The 24,583-nt window shown below is 39.3% G+C and overlaps 1 long non-coding RNA gene across 1 annotated transcript in view; it reads left to right on the forward strand.

Moving 5' to 3' along the window:
* LOC109254677 (uncharacterized) overlaps positions 1–17,208 on the forward strand; it is a 141,411-nt gene extending 124,203 nt beyond the window's left edge. The window contains exons 7-8 of the long non-coding RNA XR_002074924.2: positions 5,594–5,773; positions 16,628–17,208. This is a non-coding gene — a long non-coding RNA (uncharacterized LOC109254677). The remainder of the gene's footprint in view (positions 1–5,593; positions 5,774–16,627) is intronic.
* Positions 17,209–24,583: the final 7,375 nt, after the last annotated feature.

Here is a 24,583-nt window from a genome sequence, read left to right on the forward strand (position 1 = left end):
GGGTGTGGGATGGGCTAAATGGGTGATGGTGGGCATTAAGGAGGGCACTTGTGGTGAACACTGGGTGTTACATATGTAAGTGATGAATTGAAATATGTAAGTGATGAATCACTAAATTCTACTTCTAAAACAAATTATTACCCTATGTGTTAACTAGAATTTAAATGAAAACTTGAAACAAACCCATAAGGGAACAGCAAATATACATAAGAATTTAGGCAATCATTTGATTCATAGTTTTGTGAATTGGACCAAGAATTGGAGTATTTTATAACAGACCAAGCACCAGGAAATTAGTGACACATGCTTCCTCCAGCTTATCTCCACCCCCCCCCCCCCCCCATTCCTTCTTCCCTCCCATACATATACTCACCTCACAGTGGGGAGGGAGGAGAATGAGAGAGGTGTTCAGCTTTTGATGAGCTTACCTAAAATTTTGCCTGAAGAAGCTATTTTAATTTGAACATTTATGTAACTTTGAACATATATGTAAGTTTTGTGCTTTGTGGCTTGATATTATTTTCATTTTGATTTACATGTGGATGAAGGCACCATATTTTTCCAGTCTTGAATGTCTCTAGAGGTCTTGATCTGAACTTGAATGTACCAGTGAATTTACCCTAAGCAAACGCTTATACATTTTCTTGCCAGTTATAAATGAACATTTGTTGAGTACAGTCAGGGTGCTGGGAGTGGGGAGAAGTGACTTAGGAAAATACAGAAAGTACAATCCTGGGTACCAGGAAGTTTACGGTATAGCTGATATGAAAGATTGCAGGGGAAAGATGGAGATTCTTTTACAGGGCTAGGTATCAACAAATATAGATTGATTTAGTGAACAGTAAGTATATAAGTGTTTCAGAGCTGCCATTGAGATGTGAGAACATCCTCAGGAGGGCTAACTATAGAGACATCTTACAAGAGTCAAGTTTCTACTTGGATTTTGGAAGTTTAAAGATTTTATTAAAACGTATTAAATTTGCCTTTACTTTGAAACAGGACTTCAGTGTTTCTAAAACTCACTTTATATTGGTTTCACTGGTACCATTTCCTTTAGAAGTGATATAATTTGAAGTTTAGAATCATGTGTTTGTAATTTGCCTTTCATTTTTCTCACTTAAAAAATTGTATCCATAGGGATAAAAAAACTTGTTTACCGTAACTACTCCTTTTAAATGTAAAAACTAAAAGAGTGAAGGAATATGCATTAAAATATTAGGATAACATCATTTTGAACAACCTCTTTTCTTCCTTAGCTTTTCCCTCAGTAATATTACCTAAGTAAATGTATAAATGTTGATTCCATATTGATGCCCAGCAAAATAGAGATTCCTAAGTCCAGTATCATCAGAGATAGCTCTGCATTCCTTGGGGAGGGGGAACTTTTATTCCCTGATTGGGTACCCTGCAACGTGACGTAACTAATTACCAGCTGCAGTTCTGACTCTCAGTAACATTGTGAAATTATTTACTTACCCTTTACTTACTTTCACACTCTTCTTACCCCTCTCCCACTCTACTCAGATGTCCATGAAGTCTGGAGGTTACCCCCTCCCAGGTGACTTGCTTTTCTTACAGGAGACCCTCGGGTTTGATGAGTGTTAGGTGTATGACAGGCACTGTGCTAGTTGCTTCACATAATTTATTGCAATACAGATAACTATGGATGTAAAAAAAAGTGCTGCAGAGAAATGCAAGAAATAAATAGCATCACACAAGTAGCTAGGTTTTCAATCCATTTCAGACTCCAAAGCCTATGTTGTTTGTACTACAGCAAAACATTTTAAAACCTAGAATAATCTATGCTGCAAGTTCAGGTTTTGTGCTGGTCACAAAGGAAAATTGCTTCTGGCTGGGAACATTGCCCTGGTGCCCTTCAAATTAGATGAGGTGGATCTAATTAGTCCTACTAACTTATAAGGCCAGTTTTATATAGTTGCACCTTAAGTTGTTTAAATGTAGGCTTGAGGAAGATCTTAATCTTTGTTTTGAATTTATTCAGTTCAATTCAATTTAGTGAACACTTACGAATGCCTGTTCTTTGCTAGTCACTGTGCTAGATGCTGGTGGTACAAAGACCGTCTATTTAGGGAGACATTATAACATTATAATACAATTTATTGAATGCTATAATAGAGGCATATGCAAGGGATCATGGGAGCATAGGAGGGAATAATTAATTTGAGGAAAGATGTCATTAAATGCTGTATTTGATCAGAGCCTTGAACGTCAAGAAATAAAAATTTGCCAAAAGGACAGAAAGAGGTTGATAATTTATTTCAGGTGATGGGACCAGCCTGTGCACATGTGTGAATATGCCTGGTATGTTTAGGATACGACAAGAGTGGTAGATTGAACGATGGTCAAAAATTCTTCCTTTTCCTGCATCTGACTTCTGGCAAAATGGTATTGAAGATTCTGCCATTAAGAAGTGGAATCTGTTTCCTCATCACTGAATTTGGTTGACCATGTGACTTGCCTTGGCCAATGGATGTTAGCAAACGTGAAACCAGCAGAGACTTAAAAAGTGCTTGTGCACTAGGGATTCTGTGCTTGGAATTCCAAAGACTATACTGTGATTGAACCCAGGTTATCTTGCTGGAGGATAAAGTAGCCACCTGCAGGAAACAGAGTCTCTGGCTGATAGTCCGCTAACCACTGGAGATGTGAGTGAGATCATCTTGGACTATCTCGCTGATCCACCATTTGCCCATAGCCACATGCGAGAGTCCAGGAAAAATCTGTTGTCAGCCCAGACAGAATGATCCAGCTTATTTGCACAGTTATGAACTAAATAAAATGTTGTGTTAGCCACTAGGTTTGGAGTGCTTTGCTGTGCAGCAAAGCTGATACACAGAGGGTCTGAATAGAGTGCAGAGAATGTGGGAAGAGGCAGTAACTGATGATGAAGAGGAATGTAACATCTGCAACATCATGTTGAGAAGTTTAGATCTATTTTACAGGACCAAACTTCCCAAACTTCACTGATTAATGTACCACTTTGATGTCTTTAAAAATGTCTAATTACTACATGAACTAGATTTTTATTTAAGTTTTCTGATTTTTTTAAAGTTTATTTATTTTGAGAGAGAGAGAACACTCTTGCAGGTGGGGAGGGGCAGAGAGCAAGGGAGACAGAGAATCCCAAGCAGTCTCCACTGCTGTCCCTGTAGTCCTGTAGTCCCTCCTTCACATATGGTAAGATCATGACCCGAGCCAAAATCAAGAGTCAGATGCTTAACCAACTGAGCCACCAAGGTGCACCAAATTGTCTGATTTGTATATCAAAATTTATTTTAAAAACAAACCTAATATTAAAACCCCAATTTGATGTGTTATTTCTGAAACTTAAAATATAAATATGTAAAATGTTGTCTGTGTGCTGTCAAAAATCATCTTGTATATTGTGAGTGCTGCATTCTAGTATTTCCTGCTTTAATCAGTATGAATCAGCAGCATGTGGAGAAAAAATGGAAGTAGGGAGGGGCTGCAGTTGGGAGGAGTGAGGAGGCTATTGCAGAGGTCCAGGTAGGATATGGCATATGGTAGACAGACTTAAGATGTGTTCTGGAAGTGACAGGACCTGGTGACAGATTTGATGTATGTGGGATGAGAATGGGGACTGTAAAATATCCACTGAATGGATACTATTAAGAAAGGGAAGAGAAAAAAAAAAAGAAATAGACATGATGTTGCACCAAGTTTGAGTTAGTAAATCATTTGAAAACAGAGGTCCATGAGGCATTTATATATGTGAGTCTAAACTTAAAATGTTATTTTTGAAGTCATCAGCATGTAGGTGATAGGTAGTTGAAGTCACAGAAGTAAATGAGATAAAGAGGAAGAGTTTAGTATAGAAATCTTTGGCTTTTTTTTTATCCCCAAATTCTTAAGGCATACGATTTATCCCAGAAATAGTTCACTAGAAACCATTCACTAGAAGTAGTGAGTGGTTCATATAGGTAAAGATTCTCAGATAGGGGTAGAAGGTATCATGTAGTTTGAAAAAAATGAAGAACAACCCTTAGGTAATTTTGATACATTACCCTTCACCCCTTGTTGATTTAGAGTAAAATGAGGACACTGCTGAGGAAGAGGACAGAATGGTCTGAGAGGTATACCTCTTCAAGAGGGACAGGACTTTTATAGAGGCGAAGAAACTTTAAGATGAAGGGCTAAGCCCTGATACTAAATTCAGCAGAGAAATCCAGTAGTTTGTGGATTATTTTTTAATCAGATCTGGCTCATCAAAGTATAGTACTTGGGACATAATAGGAGCATAGTAAATGTTTAGGTGGATGATTTATGTAGAACCGCTTTATGTTTGAAACATTCCATGAGCCTTAAATAATCAAGTCAGATGGGATTTGTAATTATAGTGTTTTGGGCTCTAAAATCAATGTGTATTTAAATTTTGTTTTTCTGTCCATGGTTGTCGTCTTCGAAGAGTTCTCACTTGGGCACCATTGTCCTGATCTTAGTGCAAAGGAATATCTGAGCTTGTTTTCAGGAGATAATGAGAGTCAACATTTTTGTTATGGTCACTTCACACATGGGCCTCCTAACCTTTGCCACCCATGGTTCCCAGAAGTAAGTTATTTGCCTTATGATGATTTGGGTTGACAGGGTGAAGATCTGTGACGGGCAGAATTGGAACGTCATCTGCCTGTGTGGTTCTCAGGTAGTGCTCAGAGTCATATCAGGTTTTAAAATGATCGTTATTATTTTTTGAATGACATAAATTTCTGCCAGGCTTTCCCTGAATCTCAGGAAAGGCCCCAGATCAGGGCAGTTTCCTCAGACCATGATTTGGTGCCTGTGCATCTTGCTTAGAGCTTGCTCAGCAGCACACACTGGTTTGACATCTGGTAGTCACGACTCCTGTGAGATTGGCTTCCCCACAAATGTGCCCTGAAAGCATCCCTGCTGTGCCCCTTCTGTCCAAGTGTAAACACATCACAGGAAATGAACAAATAAAGGCCCAACTTTTCTGGAAGGAATCAGGATCCCCTTACCCAGCTGGAACCCTGGGGTTTGGTGTCCAGCTTCAGGAAATTTGACCAGCCATTTGGGTAGAGGCCGTTGTCTTGTGGCACCTTTGTCCCTTTCTCCTTCTGATTTCCCATGTGCTATCCATACCCTCTGTTCTAAGTCATTCAGCTGAGGAAGATTGCTTCAGGACCTTTAAAATGTGAAATAAGGGTTGTCTTTCATTGTAGATTCATTAGTGCAGCTGGATTTAGTTATTTACAGTTGTAGATTTGGCATTGCATTTGGTGGGGTAGGGGACTCATTTAAAAACAATTGAAGCAGTCTAAAGCTGAATCTGCAAATAAGTGAATGTTCACTTCCACTTATTTTCATATGAAGATAAAAATATGAAAATGATTAAAATAGGTACATGACAAGGAAGTTAAGGTATCTGTGTAAAGGAAGAAGGCCTTTTCACTTTTCCCTTGCTGTCTTCCCGGTTTCGTTTTTTTTTTTTTTTTTTTGCTCCAGCCTAATGAATGCGTTTTAAGTAAAAATACACACACTCTCTGTGCTTTCTATCTGCCTCCTACCACAAATATCAGCTCAGCTCCTCTTTCAGATCCACTTCAAGGAAACACAGACTTGAAAACTCTCCTCCATGGTTTTGTCTGAACTGGCTGCCATTCTGTAGCACACACTGGATCCAGTTGCTGAAGTGGGGGAACCTGAGAGGTGCGTGAGCTGGCAAGAGTGACCATTTAGGCGCGTGAGTCAAGTGGGCCTGCGTGAAAGGATGTAGGTAAGCCAGAAGCTAATGGGAAAAATAGGGGGTCGTCACTAATTTTGATGTGGGGAAATCTTCTGCGTGCCAGGGTATTTGAATATTTGGCAAACAGCTGGCTGGGCTCTGGGAGAGTGCCTCTTGATTCGCCTCGTCAGATGTTCAAAGATAAAATGAGGCAGCCGGCACGCCAGCACATAGCTCATAGCCCCGCAGTCAGTTTTGAATTTAGATTTGAATTGTGATAGCAATGTCATGGTGGCACATGCTTTGAGAAAGTACTTATATAGAATAATTGAAAGATTCAGTGTGAAGCTTCTGAAAGCCATAATTTAAAGTCCCAGAAGCCTCCATATTACTTTCACCATTAAAATTTAAAGTGACAGAAGCCCAATTATGTATGGTTATTTTCTTAAATAAAATCATATTTCTAACCCAACTGAAAGATTCATTGCTGCCCACTAATCTCTGTCAGGAGAACCAATCTCAGTTGCATTCAGTGTCGGCAGCAAAGATGGTTCCCTTTATCCTAGGGACCGTGAAGTGACACTGAGGAAGCAGAACTGGAAGCCCTCTGTGGAGGAGCTGGACTTGAGGCGGCTGCTTTGCACTATGATCACCCTTATGGATCCTTTCTGGTGCCAGCTTCCACACTTAATGAAGTATAACTTTAATAGCAGTCGACAAACCCAAGTAAGGGCTGTAGCACACAGTTTGCAAAACCTGAATGACGTCAAAAACTGTTAAGAGGGGGCAGCTGGTTGTAAAGCTAAATCTCACAGCGGAATGGAGACTGGAATATAACTTTAAAACCTGGTAAAGAGTATAACTTTGGAGACTATTGAAAGATATGAAGCTTTTCCCTCTATTACGAATTCACAGAAATCGATCTACCAGAAGCCTCTTTACCTGAAGACTCAGTTTGCCAGAAAGGCATATATGGCCACTGACACCGTGGCATAAAAATAGATCCGTGGGAATATAGCACCATGTCCCGTGCAGAAATTTTAGTTTCTATCAGTCAAAAGTATGGAGCCAGACTTTTAGACTATGCATCTTTCCACCAATTTCTTTGGTCTGTTTGATTTTACTTTATAGTGTGTTGTGATTTGGAAATAAGGTTGTGATGGTAGCCAGAATTGTGATGAAAAATTGCACAAGGCTAGTCAAGCTTAAACCATTGTTATTTATGAGAAACTTTATTCCTCAGGGTTCCCAGGGACAAAGGAGCATGTGAATCAACTAATATTATGATGCACAATGTTGAATGATATCAACAGTATATGTACATCAATACTAATCTAAGCAATGTCTTATAAATTATACATCACAATTTCTCAAAAGTTTCACAGTATGATAAAACATTTACAAGTACATCTTGGTTCTGCTAAGTGTTGTTATGACTTTAGCACAACCAGCCCTGTGGCAGTTTGCAAGTTCAATTTTTGTTGCCTGGCGTTGGCCACAGATTCTTTCTACCCTTGTACAGAACTGGTATCATGCTGTGAATTCAACTTCCCTTCCTTCATCTCTGCCTCAAAATCACTGTGGCTTTTCCTGTTCTTTCCCTTTTATTCATGTCTCAGTAAGAGGCATTCACCTTCACTTGTGTCCATGATTCTGTCACTGTGCTTAGACTCTTCCGCTTTCCACATTTGACATTTTGTTGGCCTCTTCCTTAAAAATAAAAAATTCCTTCCCTATATTCCCTACTCTGTTTTCTGTCTTTATTCTTGACTTGTTTCTTGCCTTTGCTTTCGCACCATTCACTCTTTCACCTGTTGTAGTCTACGTTTAGCCACTATAGGTGCTACTCTCTCAAGGACTACTGTCCCTGTAGGGCACAATGACTTACCTAATTGGTACATTTGGGGTGGATAAGTAGTCCAGCTTAGCCTCCTGCCACTCTCCTTCTACTTGAGAAGGGCCTGCCTACCAGGAACCTACATTCTCCCAGAGGAAGGAAGCCCACCCCAGACCAGCACTGTGGAGATGGACTAATTCTGTAGTTAAGAAAACTAGGCTTGTCTGGCTTTTATCTCCTCTATGCTGGTTGCAGTCTGTAACAATGGTTATATTCTCATCTGTTTTATTTTTGTATTTTTTCTTGTTCACAACCCACGAGAAGAAGGAAGTCTCAGTTTGGGAGAATTGCTTAGAAACCTAAATAAATGAAATAGTATGTACAAGTAGAAAGTTAGTTTTCCTTCCCAATCTCATTTTCCAGGGGCTTGGCTTCTCTCTCTTTCTCTCTCTGCACTTTTGAGGATAGCAAAAAAGTTGCCGTCTGTAAGCCAAGAAGCTGGCCCTTACCAAGAGCTAAATCTGTTGGCACCTTGATCTTGGACTTCCCAGCTTCCACAGCTGTGGGAATGTATGTCTGTTGTTTCAGTCACCCAGTCTGTGGTAGTTTGTTATAGCAGCCCAAGCTGAGTAATTCTTCCTGATTTTTCTACGCATATGCAAATGTATGTATAAGTTTATAATAGAAAAATTTTACCTGAATGTCACATAACAGAAATATACATAGCTATATATTTATACTTGTATCTCTCTAAAATGGGTATTTCTATTTCATATAATCTCTTTACATATACATTTATTTGTATACATACACACTTGTATTTTTTCCACAAATAGTAGCACACTATCTATACATTTTGTTCTGCACCTTCCTCTTTTCACTAACACATTTTTATATCAGTAAATAGAGACCTGTATTATTATTTTTAGTGGCTGCACAGTGTTCTCCAGTTTAAATGGTCTTTAATAAACCATTCTTCAACTGCTGGCCATTTAGATCCTTTTACACTTTTGAGGTTATAAACAATGCTTCAGTGAACATGATACTGTTTTTATTTTTGTGAATTCATGTTAGTATTTCTGTAGGAAAGATTTCTAGAGCTGGTATTGCTGGGTATCTCATAAGATTTAATTGATTAGTAATGATCAGACACTCAGGTTGGGAAGGATTCTGAGAGAGCTCAGAGTTTATCCCACACTTCTAGGAAGGATGTTTTTTCTCGCCCTGACTTTGAAAAGTACAGAGAATGAGACTCCATAGTCTTTCCAGTAATGCCTTCCAGTGACTTGAAATTGAAATAGACTGTCAAAGAAATAATGGTCCGGCCAAGAGAGTTGAAAGTGGAAGACTAAATCCTAAGGGAGTACTTTGGTGGGGCTGTTTTGCAAAGCAACCAAGCAATGCCAGATAGAGGATTGTAAGAGCTACGGCAGTCTGATATTTGGATACGTGGACCTCTTGAGTCCAGCCAGACTACAAGTGATCTTAAAAATCTGGTTCCACTACCTACCTCACAGTGCATCAGGCCTGAAAGAATAGTTGGGCTGTCTTTCACCCGGATTGTTTTGCTTCTGTCCCAAGGCTATTTCTGTTGCACAGAGGCATTTGATAGCTCATTTACAAGCTGACCCAAAGAAAAGAAAACAAACAAAACAAAACCGATGCAACTGGAGAGAGCTGTGGCATCCTTCCTGCTTCAGGTAGCCCCCTCCAAAGCAGGTAGATTTGTTTGGAATCTTTGCAATACTGTGATGACTCTAAGTGGGAAAATACTGTGTATTAGGATTTGGCTGTCAGAGCAGACATATGCTTGACTGTCACAACTTGTACATTTTTCCCATTCAGGGTGTACATGGTTGCATGTCTTTGTTAGAAACACGTGCAGTGTGGGTAGCAAAGATGACCATGTTAAACATCCAGGAATTTTCATTTAATGTGCATATTTATACAACACTACAGAAAGGACTAGGGCGGCCTGGCTATGTTACATCATTTCCCTGCTAATCAAAGAGATTTGAAATGGACTTTTAATTATTATTACCGATTTGTTATGGCTGTATTCCTTAATATGAACATCTGATTAGGATTAATTTTCTTTAATTGATGAATAGAGCACTTAAAATTGTAGAGTTGAATGTGTTGTTACATGTTGGCATATGTGTGTACTGTATGTTGGCATATGAAATACAAATTACAGACACTTAACTGTTTTAGTTTTAAGGTCACTGTTCTTTCTCCGCCTTTGTGTGGCCTTTTACATTTGTTAATGGAGATAGAGCGGGGCTAAGTGACTATTAAACTCTTTTCTATATACAGTAAAACCCATTAACATGGACCTTACTAAATTTGGAATTTATGATAATGAGAGAGGGCTGGGTTAAAGTTTACTTTTGCATTGTCTCTGAACCAAATCTTTGCTGAGCTAATAAATAGTATAATACAATTAAAGGGGAATGGCATTACCGTTTTATAAAGCAAGCTTTTCAGGGAGTCTAGAGAAGTAACGCAGGATGGAATGAGGTAGTGTGGCAAAAAGGCATAGTGCAGAAGGAGCCACTTTCCATCTGCGTGACCTTGGGCAAATTACTTAGGTTCTCTGAGTATCTTTTCCCTCACCTGTAAATGGAGATAGTTTACCTAATTTATGGAGCTGTTTTGAGGGTTAGATTGAATGTATATAGAAAGCGTCTGGTGTGAAGTGCGTACTTCATGAGTTGCAGGTAATTACCACCTACCTAAAATAATTGGTGAGCTAATTTTAAACACTTCTCATTTTTTCACTGAAGCGGTGTTCCACATGTTAGGGTTTTGGAACACTAATCTGAAATACCGCTTTACTTTTATTATTGATTGAAGGAACCCCCCAGCAGTTTGATGTGGTGGTAAAGAACATGAGCTTTGGAGTCAGACAAACTCAGGTTTGAAAGTATTTCTGTAACGCATTAGCTACGTGGCTTTAGGCAAGTTACTTAATATCTCTCAGGTTTTATTTTCTAATTGGTAAAAATGGGATGATAATACCTGCTCCAGGACTTTTATGAGGACTCAATAAGATAGTGCATGTAAAGCGTTCAGCCTACTGATTTTCATGTAGTAACCTCTCAAAACATCACCTGTTGCTATTATCGTGATCTTTTTGACAACCATCCATTCTTTAGACTTTTTAATTAATTCAGACTCGTTTTCTTCAATTAACCTAATTAACTCATTTCACTTTTGATATAATCTCCATTTTAAATGTGGATTTTAAGTACATAAGTAAAAAATTATAGAGAGGCAAAATGGCTATAAATAGGGTGAAAGAGGAAAGAATAATATTTTAAAAGTGGGAGCGCAAGGCCTTAAGTTAGACTTAAGTTACTGAATAGTCAATTTTGTGCATAATATTTGTGTCCTTTATGAGAGGTCTTTATATTAGAAGGAAATCAAATTGTGTGTGTGTGCGCGTCTGTGTGTGGTAGACAGTGTGGACTGGACACCAGCTCCTGCCATTCACTGGAGAGAGAAGCAGTTAAATCCATGTTCAGTTTTATTTTCATCTTGCTTTCCCTGTTTGTTTCATAGGCTGTATGGATGAGAAATGTAAGCACTATAATGTCCTGCATGGAGACAGTAATCTATCCTCCCCTTAATGACAGGCTTACACAGTTTGTCGGAATCCATCACCTCAACAGATCAGACTGAATTACTTCAATGACTGGCAAATGGGTGGCACTCATGGTGAAGTGAAAGCAGCCAGGTGTGTGTGTTTATTAAGTGCTCTTCAATAGAAAAAAGTGGGTTTTACTGAAATCTCTCTCATCCATGCTATTTTTGCAGAGGCAAGAAGTGCCCATCTTCCTTTGGGAAAACAGAAGAATGATTTTTCTTAAGATTCTGAAAGACTGAAATACAAATTCACAACCATAAACGTGTTATAAAAATCAGGTTTTTGGGGCACCTGGGTGGCTCAGTCGGTTAAGCGTCTGACTTCAGCTCAGGTCATGATCTGACCGTCCGTCACTCAGTCCAACCGGACTCAGTCCGTGAGTTCGAGCCCCACATCGGGCTCTGTGCTGACAGCTCAGACCCTGGATCCTGCTTCAGATTCTGTGTCTCCCTCTCTCTGCCTGTCCCCTGCTCATGCTCTGTCTCTCTCTATCTCAAAAAAAAAAATCAGTTTTTTTCCCCCACATTGTATACATGCACAGTGGAACCTTGTAATAAAAACTAGAACCAATAATGTTGGGGCTATGTGCCTTTGAATTTCCAGGGATGCCCAATTTAGGCAGATAATTTTTGAAAGTGAAGTCAGTTCATTAAGTTGACAACCAGTGGTTTAACATATATGAACTTTCATAATGCTAAGTTCACAAGTCAGAAAAAACCTTCTGTAAGACCAGGTTTATTAAGATTTGGGTAAGGGGGCGCCTGGGTGGCTCAGTCGGTTGAGCGTCCGACTTCAGCTCAGGTCACGATCTCACGGTTCATGAGTTTGAGCCCCGCGTCAGGCTCTGGGCTGATGGCTCAGAGCCTGGATCCTGCTTCCGATTCTGTGTCTCCCTCTCTCTCTGCCCCTCCCCCATTCATGCTCTGTCTCTCTCTGTCTCAAAAATAAATAAACATTAAAAAAATTAAAAAAAAAAAAAGATTTGGGTCAGAAAAAGCGATCACTCTAGTGTACGCCATGTTGATTAGTTGCATTATTCGTATCTTTATTGGAAGTACCTAATGCTTTGTTGTTAAGGTGTGGCATTATGTGTCTAGATTTGGCATATCAATAGGAACAGCAATAATAATTAATTTTTATTGGATTCTTACTGTGTGCCAACACTGTGATAGAAGCTGGGGCTATAATGGGAAGCAAAAAAAAAAAAAAAAAAAAAAAAGGAAAAAGATACAATCTCATGTTGGTAACAACCTGTGAAATAGGTATAGACACAAATAAGGTCATAGAATTTAAATAATTTGTCCCTGGTTTGATAGGTCATAAATGGCAGGGCTAGAAATACAGTGCTGTATTTGCTATAGCAAACTAACTTTTGCTTTGGTTAAGAGACTCCAAACAAGCTAGAAAGAGCTCCCTGACACGGTGGAGGTGCCATACCAGCTTTGGACTGCTTATGCTTATACTGTCAAAGAGGGGAGAAATAAACTTCTGTCTTACTACTCAGCTATCCCTGGGTGTTGGCTTCATTCATATGTCTGAAGATGCATAATCATTCTATAAAATTTTTTAGGTTTATTTATTTATTTTGAGAGAGACAGAGAGTGAGTGGGGAGAGGCAGAGAGAGTGGGAGTGTGAGAGGACCCTAAGCAGGCTCTGCAGTATCACCACAGAGCCCCAACTGGGGCTCAGACTCATGAACCATGAGATCATGACCTGAGCTGAAATCAACGGATGCTTAACCAGCTGAGCCACCCAGGTGCCCCATAATCATTCTTTTTAAAGGCATTTCCTAGATGTTGCACTTCTAACTCATACTCACATCCTACTAGCTATACCTATCTGCCAGGAAAAAATATTTTTGTAGCCATGTACTTCTCAAAATTTAGGGGTTCTAGTAATGAAGGAAAAAGGAAAGAATGGGTATTAGAGGACAGTTGGCAGTCTCCGCGTCATATGCTAATTACGAACATTGTTTCAAAATAAAATTTTGACCACAGGCTTAGACAATGACAGACGAGCTCAAGACTTTGGGATATTCCTATGTCCATTTTCCATTTCTTTCCAAGTAGTATATCAAAGTTATGTATGTATGTGTGTGTATGTATGTATATATATGAATGTATACAGTGCATGTATGATATATTTAAATATAATATGTGAGATATCATAAATATTACATGATTCTACAGTGGACTCTGGTCATCTGCAATTGCTAATTCAAAATTTCACAAGAGAAGAGCCCCCCTGCTCAGCTCTCAAACCTAATGCAGTCTCTGATGAACTCAGTTGCCCATATGGAGCTGCTTGGAAATATTGTGTCTTGCTCACAGTAGACCTCCATGGTCCTTTTTCCTGGGTCCAGCTCTTTAGGTCCTACTTTACTAGTGACTAAGAGAAAAACAAAAAAAGAAAAATAGAAGTTAAGTTAGAGCTGGTCTTATTAGTCTGCCGTAGGCCTTATCTGGAGGAAGTGTTATTGAGGAGCATCTCCCAAGTGAAAGGCAGTTCTATACCTGTTTTGCCTCACTGGCCATGTGAAAATGGAGAGAAGCAATCTAAAGAGAGTGAGAATCACAAGAGATGAACTCCAAAGATGCCACAGCCTACAGAAGTCAAAACTTTAACCTTTTTTCCGCATAGACCAAAAGCTTCGCTGCCTACTAAGAGGCTTGTTTGAATCCAGTAACTTGATTCAGTCCCTTGCCTCTTTTCCTCCATGGGAGTGAGGCTGGGGAGTGGAGTAAGGGTAGAGAGCATGTGGAAGTGGAACTTTGCTGTCCTTCTAGAGATCAACATCAAGTACTTTGAAGGCACCATAACAAATACAGGACATGGCCTTTATCCCACTTTTCTTTTTTTTTTTTTATTAAAAAATTGTTTTAATGTTTATTTACTTTTGAGAGAGACAGAGACAGAATGCGAGTGGGTTAGGGCAGAGAGAGAGGGAGATGCAGAATCCAAAGCAGGCTCCAGGCTCCGAGCTGTCAGCACAGAGCCCGACGCGGGGCTCGAACTCACAAGCTGTGAGATCATGACCTGAGCCGAAGTCGGTTGCTCAACTGATTGAGCCACCCAGGCACCCCCGTATCCCACTTTTCAAAGAATTAATTGTCTGGGAGCTAATAGATATGAAACATTTGGTGAAGATTAAGTAGTTGAACTGTGTGTTATTGATTATTCCAGAAGAACCCAGGTAAGAGATAAGTCAATGTGGATTTGTTTCTTGGGGAAAGCTTTTTAGATCATGTCACAAGTGAGGTGCCAAAGGATGAAAGGAACTAATTAATAAGGCAGAAAAGAGGGGGTGATGCATAATGAGCTTAGAGGTCAGTGCATCTGTGTGCCTGAAGCAGAGACTTCATTTTGGAGAACAGAGAGTGAAGTAGAATAGGAAAGTAGGGTACTTCAGAATTCAGGCAGGAGTTAACCTGTAGGTAGTCATGTAAGTTTTTTTTTTTTTTTTAACTAAGTTAATGTTAACCTCTTTTAAGTTTTTATGGAATGAAGGGAGGATAAATTAGGAAATTGAATGAATGAATAAATATAAAGACATTGTAGATATTATAAAAACTAGCCTCTTAAGTAGAATTTGTGTAGGCTGAGAAGACAGGGTTTCTATGCAGTATCTCAGTGACATAGGTTGCCAGGGAATAAGAGAAGTCAAGGCTAGGTATATCAGTGACTGGAGTCTGCCTGCACTAGGGTTAGCCCGCAGTGTAGTCCACAGTGAACAAGAGGAAGTGATGATCTTAGGGTTGGGTCAGGAAAGAAACTGAGGAGATCCAATTCAGCAGGAGACTTGGTTAACTAGAATGTAGACAGCAGGTGAGATTGAGTCAGGAATGGTGGTGTCATGGCAGGGAGCAATCTAATCGTAGCTGGATCCCAGCCAGCAGCTGGAGTTCTGGAATAGAATCTGGGGAAGTGTAGTGTCATGGCCCTAGTCAAGTAGGTTTAAGTTCAGGGCAAGGCACATGGTATTGAAGGAAAGAGGGAAACTAGTCAAGGTAAAAGCCAGCTCCAAAGATTGGGCCAACATGTCTAGAGGAAGCAGGGATATGGAGAAATGATGAAGCCGTGTAAACTCAGTGCAACTCAGTGCACTTGTGGCCAAGGAAGGAATACGGTTCCTGCTCTCTGGTGGGCTGAGGTTGCTTCTCTTTTGCCTGCCAGATGAGGATGGGTTGAAGGTCACAGCTGGGCTGAACCTCTTTAGTAGAGACTTCAGGGGACCGAGCTCAGACAGATCTTGGAGTGAATGGCTGCAGTGGAGGCCCAGTGGAGGTAGCATCACCTGGAAGGAATTGAGACTAGAGCAGAGGAGATGTAGGCATAGCTAGGAGCCTGTCATATGCCAGGCAGAGGAGATCAGGTCTTGACAAAGGGGTAGGGAGGATTTAGTAGAAATTCAGAAGTAAAGGGCACTGCAAAAGACATTTCAAATTAAGAAGATGTTTCAGTGACAAGTTTGATATAATGGATAGAGAAGGAAAAACCTAAAATGATTCCAGGCTGATATTAAATGCTCATATAGTATGACATTTTTGTTCATGAGCTGAAGGGTGCTTTAAGCACATTACTTTGCTCCTGCTTTTTTAAAAACCCAAATAAATAAAGTAAATTAGTGAATAAATGTGTTAAGGCTAAGCTTACTTGTGTGTTTGTTGGCTTTACATCTCAACTGCAGTGGGTCTGCAGTGGGACATTTTAGAGAGAAATAGCCCTTGAGCATGTGAATGTTTCTTGCAAAGATGGTTTTCTTTCCTGTTCTAAGATAGTGTTAGTAAGGTGCATCTGCCTGAGTATGACTGAAAAGCCTAAAGGTGGGGCCTACCTGTATCTGTGTTGCTATCAAGGGGCCTTGTCTGCCGGAGGTGACCTTTGAAGTGTTTATGCTTCTTTTACTTACCTGGTTAGTTCAGAGCCTTTGCTGAATAAAGAGTGCTCCTCCCCAGCCTGACTGCTTCACAGCAGGAGGCTGTCTGCAGCTGTGATTTCCTGGCCATCCACTTTGGTGCCACTTGATGGGACACAGGCATGGACCAAAATGTACTATTCATTAAGGGATAGGGCTCGGCACCTCAGGAGGGGTTTATTCCTGTTTATGGAGGCAAGGGAAGAAAATGCAGATTCCTTACCTGGTTAGGGACATTTTGTTTTCAAAATGTATAGATATGTGGTGTTTCTGATTTTATTAGGGCTCGGATCTGCACCTGGGGTGGCATGGGTTTCAAAGTCATTATTTAAGGTAAGGAAAGATAACTTCAAACAGCATCATCACCACCAAAGATCTTGGTTGTATTTTTGAAAGTTTGAGCTAAATAATTGTAGTGATCAGCAAAAGACCAACTGCTGTACTTCTGAAAAGTTGCTCTTAGAAAGGCTTGGATTAATCATTTGTTTCCATTTTGTTCACAGATGTACTGTCTGTAGGACAGGGGTAGACTGAATACCTGCTTCACTGAATACCTGCTTCACATCACCTTTCACATTTTCTTATTGGAAAGACAGCCGTTGGAGAATCATCTTGTTACCATCAGCAAAAATGCAAACAAATCAAGACATTAAGAATGCCACAGTGGCCAGCAGTTAATGATGCCAGTGTTACACAAGCTTCGGCAAAGTTTTCAAGACAGTGTGCCTCACTAGCCATAAATCAGGAAAGATTGAACTTATCCTTTTTTGTCTCAGCTGTTCCTTAAATCAATGCAACCCCTCCAAATTAATGTGAATTGAAACATGCATTGTCTTTTCAGCTTAATTGAGTACTTACTATGTGTGAATCACTGCACAAAATAGGGGAGGGAAAATGAGGGAGACAATTAGGATGTGTTTCCTGCCTTCAATGGATTTACAATTAGTTTCAGGGCACTTTTTTTCTTCTGCTCTTAATTAAGTGTGTCCCTAAGATAGAAAACAAATGAATGGAAAAGTGTATTCTGCAAGTATTTTAAATCCCTTTAATAAAACACAAAACAAAACAAAACAAAACAAAATAATCTAATGTGGGCAACTCAGGACATCTTCCATTTTTTTGGAGTTTCAATAGGTAGGATTTATTTCATTGATTTTATAAATATTCAGTAGATGTTAGAGATATTAACACATTATAGTTGGAGTTAATTGAATTAAATTTTTTTTTCCCCTTTAGGTGTAGATTGTCTGTTGGAAAAGTATATTGTGTTTGTACATTTCTTGCAGAGTAGGTAGATGAATTACATCTGTTGTCTCTGTAGGCCTCTACCTTCTGTGCCCTAGGGGCCTGACATTCTGAGTAAGTTATTAGCGTGGGGAAGGGAAGATTTGGATCAAACTTGGGAAAGCTCATGGACCCAAGTTAGGGCAGGGAAGGAGCAAAACAGACCTAGGCAGTTACTCTGTAGGAAAACTTGGCTGTTTTAGTGTTCATTGTGTTGTCTTCTATGTTCCAAAATTACTGTACAGTTTTTTCAAAAATTTATTTCTGATCTGGGAATAAGTCATGATTTTTCCAATGTTAAGGCACTAATATGACTGCAGACACTGGACATTTTATGTAGTGTATGTAACACATTTTAGTATGTACGAACCAACAATAGACATGTCTTTGTCTTCAGTAGTGTCCATCTGAATTGAAAATGTGCCAGCTTTTTTTTTCTTAAAATCATTATCAACAGACTTCTTAATTAAGCTGCCAATACATACTGCCAATAGCACTATGTGCCCTTTGAGAAATGAATCGTGTAAGTGCTGTTTCCCTCTTACTGAATAAACAATGTTGCTCCATAGAAAATGGATTTAAAATGTTCTTTGAATAGGAAATTATATTGCTTCCGAAAGAATTTGATAAGAATTCTCATACCTTCCTTTCTTTACTTAATTTCCAAAAACTTTTATTTGCTCCTCAATAAGGAATAGTTCTAATTTGACTGATAACTTTAGTTGTATGAGTCATCCTTAATAGGATGCCTGCCCCCAAACTCCTGATGGTGATATTGGATATTTGTTAATCAGAGTTACAAAACTATATTGTATGAAACTGTAGCATTTGTTTCCTATTCTGGGAAAATCTGTGAAGGGACCATCTCTGTGTTCCCAGAACCTAGCACAGTACCTGGTGCATAGTAAGTATATGTTGAGTAACATTTGGTGATTAAAATGTGTAAAGTAGCTTTTTTTCTGTGGTTCTTAAAACTCTATAAAAAGACAGAGGGGTCTTGCTAACAGAGTAGCACCTTCATTGGTTTGTAGTTTATAGTCAGTCTCGTTAGAATGAGTCTCAAATCAACTGGATTCTTCATATACGGTCTAGTCCACTGGGCTTCTGAATGAGTATCTTGGATTCATCAGTTCAGCCCTGTGATTTGTACTAACATCCACTCTGCTTCCTCTGGCCCTTGGCCAGCTCAATAGGGGTGGGCCTTTGGAGGGGCTGTTCCGCTTCTCCTCCTCTGGCTTGTCCACCAATAGAAGAGCAATCACTCTATTCACTGGGTATTCACGACATGCCAGGCGCTGAGCTAAGTGTTTTTACACATATTCTCTCACTTAATTATCTCATTTAAACCTTACAGCAACCATCTGAAGTAGGCATTATCTACTGCAGAGATATGTATGTATCTTGCTTAAGTCATGGGGATCTAAATCCAGATCTCTTAGATTCTAAAGCCTGAACTATTAACCTCTCCCCTCTGCTGCATCCCAGGAGAAATTCCCAGTGCCTGGTGGTGTGGGGGCAGATCAAATCTGGACGTAGTCCAGAATCATTTCATTTAGTATTCCCAAACAGCAAACTGTCTAACAGATAAAACCCAGCAAATCACAGTTGTTTTGAGAATGGGGGAGGGCAGAGCAATTGGGAGAAAGCAAAGTTGGAAACAAACCAATTTGAGTCAAGCCTTTAGCCTTTATCTCATAATGCCTTTTTTTTTTAACTTTCTTTTTTTAACACAGCCTGACACCATGTGATAAATCAAAGCCTGACGTAATTGACCCAGAATTGATCCCCAAATGTCTTTTAGGGGAACATGCTTTAACTCTGGTTGTTGATTCTGAGGAATAATTGCCACCCTAGTAAGGTAATTACATATGCCATTGTTTATACACATAATAGGCTCAGAATGCATATTCTGCACAGAGGGAAAGAGAGTCCTGCTTACACATTAGGGGTGTGTACCATGTGTTGTGTCAGAATGCCACAAATAGCACTTGAACTGCTCCGTTACCGCTGACTTCCCTGACGTGTGTGTGCACGCGTGTGCGTGTAAGGGTGAGGTTAGGAGTGAGGAAGGAGATGGGCCATGGAAGGCTGTTTGTTGAGCTGGGTGGCAGTGATTTGCTTTTCCTTAATTTTTTAGTTTACTCAAACATCTTCTGGGTCTGATTCACTTAGCTTGGTCTGGTAAAAGGACTGTTTTTTCTTCCTGTTTGGCATGTGCTTATTAATGAGCTCTCATATTTCTTTCCATCAAAGGCTGTTTACTTTGTGGAAATATAAAGTGAGAATCATTCTCCACAACATCCTCCTAAATGCCCTGTTTTTGACCACCCCTTTAAGTACACCAAAGAGTCAGCTAAAATGGTAGCTAGTGCCTTTCCTTTCACTGTGCTTTCTGGTAAAACATAAATGGGATTTAAACCACAAATGACCAATTAAAGCACTTCATGCCTTTTTCCTTTAGCCATAAGACAGTAGTTATCCTAAGTAAATATAACAAATAGGCTATTTTGTGGTAGTCTAACCCTAGCATCATGTGTATATATTTTTAAATCAAAGCCTTAAAAAACCCAAAATGTCATGATTTTTTGTAGTACTGCACATTGAAAGAAATACATATGTATTCCAGTATGGAACTGAGCATTGTTCGAGGCCAAAGCAATTCATCCTGGGCTATTCTCTGCTGCAGTGTCCAGCAAATTGCACGACCTGCTTGTTAGAGTTGACAATAGTGTTTTACCCAACAAAGGCCTCTGCAGCTCTGAGCAGCAGTGGAATGTCAGAATGAGCACATTTCACACACAGATGTGCAGCCATAATAGCCTCTTAAGAAGATGCATGTGGCAGGGAGCTAAGGGTGGGGGTTGGGTGCTTGGAGTAGGTGGTGTGTGAGTGGGTAGGTTGAGGGTCAGTGAGAGAAGGAGGCCAACAGTTAGCAGTAGGGACATGGCCCCACTGACCACATTTAATCAGCCCTCTGTAAACAATTCAACATTTTCATTGTTCTCTAAAAACTAATAAAGAGCAACAAGCACTTTTCATTCATCTTGAAGTAATTTTCTGTCAGGTTGGAGCCCCTCGTGGCCTCCAGCTTGTGCAATGCTAGCTGTGTGATACAACAACTATTGCAATTTATTTTACAAACTCTGGTCATTCACATGTCAGTTAGTGTTCACCAAGCCGGCATCTGAAATTGTGCAGTTAACGAGTTTTACAACATTTCTATCAAGAGAAACTGTTTAGCATAACTGACTCTTAAGGAGTTATTATACCTCTAAAAATCCATTTTAAGGGGCATTATTTAAATAAAATAGAAAAACGGTTCACTGCCTTTTAAAGGGGCTACAAAAAAAGTCCATCAGCTTCAGTGCAGTAATCCTCAGCTTAAAGCACTCTTGAGAGTACTTCTGGGAATTGTCAGCATAATGAAATGTTTTGTGAAATGTCCAGATAGATTCCTCTACTCAACAATTTTACTGCACCATATTTATTTTCCTTCCAGTTTTTAAAGAAGTGAATTACTTTTTGAGAGGATGACTCTATGTTGTGTAGATTAACTGAGCACATTATTACCCAGGTTGTAGCAGAAGTGATGGTTCTCTTTGCAGTGTTATCTACATGCAGCTGCAGACGGGGGCAAAGAAGAGAAAGGCAGCTTTCCCTTCTTAGTGCTTTAGCTCCAGAAGGGTTAAATCACCGTGAGGCTTACAGATTTTTGTATTTTCCTCGGGCTACATTTCCTCAGACTTTAAACAACTTTGGGACAAAATAACACCTGTAAACACTTTATTTAAACTTTAAAAATTGGACTCTGTTTTCTTACCCTAAATACAAATGCAGGAAAACCCATACACTTGTACCTTGGCACACGCATAACGATGCATATCATTTGAATCTGGCCCATTTCAATGGGAGATGCTATTGAACATTTTGCTTAAAGAACAATGGATTCCTCACATTAACTGAGATGGCCAATGACCCCAAACCAATTAATGGCGAAAGTCTATGATAGAGCACTATATAGCATAGCAGCAAGTTCATTTAGCATATTATGTTACCTAACGGGAGTAGAAGCCACCACTTGTAATGTAAATGGCTTAATGGTTCTTTCTACAGTGAGCAAGACCAGGAGAAAAATTATGTTCTGCTGTAACAAGAGATACTCCATATCCTTGGGAAGTGTATCTGTAACAGGGCACATTTTCATTTTGCCACAAATGGTCCCCTAATTTCGTAGACTGATGTTTGTGCACATGACTTTAATTTTCTGAGGGAGACAGGCAGGTGTTCTTGTGCCTGTTAGCTGTATCTGCCCATAAGAAGCACAGTAACATCCATGAGCCAAATACAATTTGACATAATTCATACCTTTATTACCTCCTACAGAATGATATTATTTCATGCTGGCACATTAATGTTTCCAGCACGATACTGTCATTCCTGGAAATTTTACCTTTTGAAGTTCAAATATTGAAGAATGACTTTTAAAATTCTCTAAGTGCCTTAGATTTGGGGGAAAATGCAACTTATCCCAAGGTCAGCTGTTTTACTCTTTTGTGATATTTGATGGCACTGCAGATAATGTTCAGATAATGGAGAAAGATCGTATCTGAAAACTCTTACCTCTTCTTGACCAAAGAACTTTTTCCTCTTCTATTTCCATTTTTGCAAATAATATTTCATCAACTTCTCATGTCAGACTTCACTGTTATGTGTTCCCCTAGTGATGCAAATTCAGGAGATGCTGACCAAAAAATGTTTAAATGATTGCAGCTTGAATCCATTTGGTGTAGTACTTTGATCTGTCCTAATACTCCAGCAGTCAAAATTAGTTAGGGCAGATGGAGTATATAAGTTTCCTGTTCCCGCCTTAGCAAATTACCACAAATTTAGTGGCTTGAAATAATACAAATTTATTAGCTCACATTTCAGTAGTTCAAAGGTCTCATGGGGCTAAAATCACTTGTTGACAAAGCTACATTCTTTCTGGAGGCTCTGGAGGAGTATCCTTTCTCTTGCCTTTTCTAGCTTCTAGATACCACCTGCTTTCCTTGACTTCTGGCCTCTTCCTCAAAACTAGCAGTTTTTTTTTTTCAAATCTAGCAGTTTCTTCAAAATAGTGGTGAGTCAAATCCTTCTCACATGGCATCTATCTGACTCTTTTCCACTATCACTTTTCTCTTTCTCTGACTGCAGCTGGAAAATGTTATATACCTTTGAGGAATCATATGATTAGATTGGGCCCACCCAGAGAATCCAGGATAATCGCCCCATCTCAGGGTCCGTATCTTAAAACACGTCTTAAATATCTCTTTTGTCAGGTAATCTATATTTACCGATTCTGGATATTGGGACTTGAACATCTTTGATGGGGAGAGGGAGTTGATGGCGTTAATCTGCCTACCACAGGGAATCTCTGAGAGTTCTTTCTCATACAAGTATTTGGAGAGTTAGTTGCAGTTCCCAAACTTTTAAAATGATGCATGAAAATAGTTTTAAACTTTTGATTATGTAACCCAAAATATGTACATTTCCTTCTAAACCATCCTACTATTATTTTTATTAATAGTATATATACTATTAGAAACGATGGATTTCTTTTTAGTATATAAATAAGTAAAATGGATCTCCTAATGGTTTCTTTGCACCCCAGTGCATCTTGTGTGCCCCTTATTTTGGAGAAGAAGGAAAAAGGATGAAGTTTGGATTAACTCGTGTAAATGTGGCTCTTTATTCTTTCAGAATGTAAGTCTTCAAAGTGAGGAAGGGACTGCAGAGACTTTTGGTTGGTCTCTGGTAGTTTTTGGAAGTGAGGAGGAAATTTATTTATTTGTTTCACTTACACTATTACTGCTGTTTGTTCTTACCGAGTGTAACAGTATAGAATGTAACATACCAGAAAGTTACCTGAAAGTTGAGAGCTACCAATTACAGAATTACAAGACAAGTGCCACTTTATAAAAGGCTGGAAAGAGATTATTCACCAGAAGCACTAGAATAAGGCCATATCTCATCAAACAGCTACTCAGGTCAGCACAGTTGAAAATCCCAAGAAGCCAGGGGCTCAGTGGCCATTTTAAACTTTAGGGGCAAGGTCCATGTGAAACTGGGTTGAGAGAAACAAAGCGTGATTCTGCTAAGTTCATTTTAAATCATAGTTTCTGACTCTGAAATCATCTGCACTATACCAGCATTGATCTCAATGCCATATAGGCTTATTACAATGTAGGAAAACCAGAAATTGTAACACAAGCAGACTCTGTAAGTCCCTTCGTGTTAAAATGTGAGATGTTTTTAGAGCAGTCACCCTCAAAAGTGGAATCTTGCTAAGACATGCTGACACACCTCGGAAATCAAAAAGACCGTCTACTGGCGAATGAAAAGTAGGTTGCCGCAAAAATGTACATCAACTAGGAAACAAGTCAGTAAATGTTTGCCAACTGCCGTAAGTGTCCTGGAGGCAGTCTGGGAAGTATATTTTTATTTAATTTTGTCCAGGCCACTTCCATTCTCTTCCTGAAAGGTGGGTAGGTAGTATCTTTTACTGATAGTTTCCATCAATGATCTCAAAATGTAGCCGATAGCATGTCAATGATTACTATACAAAGAAGTTAAACACTACAGTGAAATTTCCCCATTGAAACCCAATACAGGGATTAGCAACAATGGGGAATCTGTTTTATTTGCATTTAATTTGTACCTTCACACTATTATCTCCCATGTTTTAGTTTCGGGAAATGTGGTCTCAGGCTATTAGAACCACATTTCATGCTGCTGTTGCACTGTTATTTGATCTCTATGGTTGGAAATGACTTACTGAAAAAATAAAGCTAGCATACTTTATTTTAATTATACCAGTGCAGTGTCTAAATAAAAAATGTACTTTATATTTAATGTGGAGCACAGATTAACAGTTTTATGGGACATAAAATCTATCTATATCATTTTCTATTTACACATCAGTTATATATCTTTCTCTCAGCAAAACAAATGCCTATGGTGTGAAAACAAGGAAGGAGAGCATCGAAGTTACAATCACATGGGCAGTAAATAACATCCTAATTGGTCTGGAATGCCGGAGTTTGATTTTTTTTTCCTCCTGGCTTTTATTTATTGATCTCTATAGCTTATTTATCTTTCCAGTGATTTGTACAAGTCTATCTCCTTTCCTCAATAAG

This window comes from Panthera pardus, unplaced genomic scaffold, assembly GCF_024362965.1.
Source record: "Panthera pardus isolate Hobbes unplaced genomic scaffold, ASM2436296v1 HiC_scaffold_2, whole genome shotgun sequence".
NCBI lineage: Eukaryota > Metazoa > Chordata > Mammalia > Carnivora > Felidae > Panthera > Panthera pardus.